General features: G+C 45.4%; 1 protein-coding gene across 2 annotated transcripts in view; it reads left to right on the top strand.

Annotated features, from left to right (window-relative positions):
• Nucleotides 1-3,588, top strand: part of LOC105545830 (filamin-interacting protein FAM101A) — a 431,833-nt gene that overhangs the window by 194,802 nt on the left and 233,443 nt on the right. The window contains exon 3 of one of the 2 annotated variants that reach the window (XM_011988875.1): nucleotides 2,624-2,717. The exons of the other annotated variant lie outside the window; for it this stretch is intronic. The gene's annotated coding sequence lies outside the window, so the exon portion shown is untranslated. The remainder of the gene's footprint in view (nucleotides 1-2,623; nucleotides 2,718-3,588) is intronic. 2 annotated transcript variants of the gene reach the window in all.

Raw genomic sequence — 3,588 nt, forward strand, 5'->3', positions numbered from 1 at the left:
GCATTAGACAACATCTTAAGCCATACACATGTGGCTGGTGGCTACCATACTGGACAGCACAGGCACTGGTCGTTTCCTTCCCTGCAGAGTTCTCTGGGACAGGGCTGTTGTAGAGGATAAATATGGGTGCCAACATCACATAACTGGAAAGTGGGAGAATCAAGATTAGAACCTGGTGCCTTAGGCTTGAGAGCCTCATCTTGGAATCACCCATTACATGGATGTCCGGTGTTCACTTCTCTGACTACATCTGGGACCTTTGAAATCTGCCATATGTTGGGTAAAACTACTCTACATCTTAGCCACGCCACCCTTCCTTAACCCCTTCTTAAGAACACGTGGTTCTGGCCATGTTTGTCCGATGTTTTCATTTAGCACCTGGTGTAAGTCATAAGAGGAAACCAAACGACTGTCAGCTTGGCCTTTCTGCTTCCCCAGTAGCTGCACGGCAGAAACTGGTCGCAGCTGTCTCTTTCCTACCCCTTCACTTGTCTCCCAAAGGTGGATGGAAGCTTCCTAGTTACCAAATGAATAAGAAGTGGAAGGTGACCGAGGGCCATGCATGATCAAATCAAAGGAAATGGCACGTATTCCTCAAGCAGCCTCCTTGTGCTGCAGTGTTGGCGGGACGAGAAGTGCTGCTCTGCCGAGCCCAGTGTGGAAAATAATCCAATTTTCCTCTGACTTTTTCTGTTGAGGATTGCCAAAGAAGATGGCCTGTTTGGCTTCAATAATAGGAACAGCTAACATTTATCCGGCACCCAGAACACACCCTTGTCCTAATAGCTCCCCGTGGATTAATCCATTGCCCTATGAGACAGGTGCTATTAATTTCACCGCCCCGAGGTCACGGGGCCAGTCATGGTGGTGCAGGATGTGGACCAGGAAGCCTGGCTTCAGGATCTGGGCGTTTTAGCCTGTGTAGTACTTCTTATCTACCTTGGGTATGTCAACCCGGAGGCAACTTTCTTCCCTTTTTCAGATGCCTGTAGTTTGCTGATGGAGCCAGAGACCGATCTGGTACTGAAGAGAGGCAAGCTGGGCATGCCCAGCCCTGTCTGTGGTTTGAAGCAGGCTCTCCACCTCTTCATTGCTGGGTCTCAGCACTGGTCCCAGGAGGTCTCCAGGATCTGTGCCATGTTCCGAGCTACAGGGAACGCAGTAGAAGTGTGAACCATGCTGAGTGTGGTGACTCACGCTTGTAATCCTAGCACTTTGGAGAGGCTGAGGCAGGAGGATCACTTGAGCCCAGGAGTTCCAGACCAGTCTGGGCAACATAGTGAGACCCCATCTCTGCTAAAAATACAAAAAATTAGTCGGGCGTGATGGTGCGCGCCTGTAATCCCAGCTACTCAGGAGGCTGAAGTGGGAGGATCACCTGAGCCCAGGAAGTTGAGGCTGCAGTGAGCTGTGACTGTGCCACTGCACTCCAGCCTGGGTAACTTGGAGTGAGACCCTGTCTCAAAAATAAATTTTTTTAAATTCATAAATGTACGGATTACACAGTCACTAAAAGTGTCAATGATTCACTATTGTCGCTATTCTGAAGATTAATCATTAAGATTAATAGTTAAGATTAATAAGTAATATTAAGATAATATTAATAATTAAGATTAATTGTGCAATAATAGTTTGAAACCAGAATGATAGGAATGAGAGCACATCTTATGATTTCTACTTTGAAAAAGAGAGGAATTTCATTTGTGGCACAAGAGTAATTTTAACAAAACCCCAACAACCTGGGAGCATTTGGGGCTGGTTAAAATGAAACGTGGAGTCAGCGCGCGGGCCACCTGACAAGTACTCCCCTCTGTTTCCACTTCTCTCTTGCCGTATTTGGCTTGGCTTCCATCTCTGGGATTTTCTTTCAATTCATTGACTATTCAAAGGGCCTTCATTTTCAGGTCATTTTTCACATAAGACTTTAACCCTTTCTTCTCTCTGCCCATCAGCCTGGAAACTGCTTCTTTATTGTCTTTCTTTTCTACTGACATTGGGCTGAAGTGTTAAAACTTTAAAAATATGCACATAACATTTAAGAGCTTTTTGTTTGTTTGTTTGTTTGAGACAGAGTTTCGCTCTTGTCGCCCAGGCTGGAGTGCAATGGCGCAATCTCGGCTCACCGCAACCTCCGCCTCCCTGGTTCAAGCGATTGTCCCGCCTCAGTCTCCCCAGTAGCTGGGATTACAGGCATGCGCCACCATGCCCCTGCTAATTTTGTACTTTTAGTAGAGACGGGGTTTCTCCATGTTGGTCAGGCTGGTCTGTAACTCCTGACCTCAGGTGATCCGCCCGCCTCATCCTCCCAATGTGCTGGGATTACAGGCGTGAGCCACCGGTCCCGGCCAAGAGATTTTTATAAATTACAAAGAACAAAGAAGAAAACAAAATAAACAAAAATGGTCCATACCTCCCATAATCCCTGTTTACATTTTGTTGTTGTTGAGACAGGGTCTTGCTCTGTGGCCCAGGCTAGAGTGCAGCGGTATGATTGTGGCTCACTGCAACCTCTGCCTCCCAAGCTCGAGTGATTCTCCCACCTCAGCCTCCAGAGTAGTTGGGGCTATAAGTGCGTGCTGCCATATCTGGCTAATTGTTTTAATTTTTTTTTTTTTTTTTGTAGAGACAGGATTTCACCATGTTGCCCAGCCTGATCTCAAAACACCTGGACTTAAGCAATCTGGCCGCCTCAGCCTCCCTAAGTGCTGGGATTACAGGTATGAGCCACCATGCCTGGCCCTGTTTCTATTTTTTAAAACCCACTAAAATTTTTAATGTTTGATAATTTGAACAATGTAAAAAAATCCAACATAGAAAATAAGCTCCTCTCTCCTGTTTTTCCTGCAGATTCTGCTTCCTAGGACTGTGTGGATTTAGTAAATTAAAATACAGGATGCCCAGGTAAATTTGAATTTCAGAGGAACAACAAATAATTGTGTAACATAAGTATATCCCATTTAAACATTTCAGGGAACAAATAATTTTTTAGTATAAGTATGTCCCATATATTGCATGGAATATACTTACACTAAAAATTATTCCTGAAAAATTATGGTAAGACACAAGGCTGGCAGCATTGTAGCAAATGGATTTTTTCTAGGTCTAAGGGTTGAATGATACTCGCCACTTGGAATTCATGAAATTACTGGTTGTTGTTTAATCTTATTTCAAACAACAGAATTTGCTTCTTTTTTTTTGAGGCAGGGTCTTTTGCTGTCACCCAGGCAGAAGTAGTGCAGTGGCGTGATCTTGGCTCACTGTAGCCTTGACCTCTTGGGCTCAGGTGATCCTCCTGCCTCTTTTTTTTTTTTGAGACAGAGTCTCACTTTGTCACCCAGGCTGGAGTTCAGTGGTGTGATCTCAGCTCACTGCACCCTCCATCTCCCGGGTTCAAGTGATGATTGTGCCTCAGCCTCTGAGTAGCTGGGACTACAGGTGTGCGCCATCATGCCTAGGTAATATTTGTATTTTTAGTAGAGACAGGGTTTCACCAAGTTGACCAGGCTGGTCTTGAACTCCTGACCTGAGGTGATCATCACACCTTGGCCTCCCAAAGTGCTGGGATTACAGGTATCAGCCACTGTGCCT

Source organism: Mandrillus leucophaeus, unplaced genomic scaffold, assembly GCF_000951045.1.
Source record: "Mandrillus leucophaeus isolate KB7577 unplaced genomic scaffold, Mleu.le_1.0 Scaffold34, whole genome shotgun sequence".
NCBI lineage: Eukaryota > Metazoa > Chordata > Mammalia > Primates > Cercopithecidae > Mandrillus > Mandrillus leucophaeus.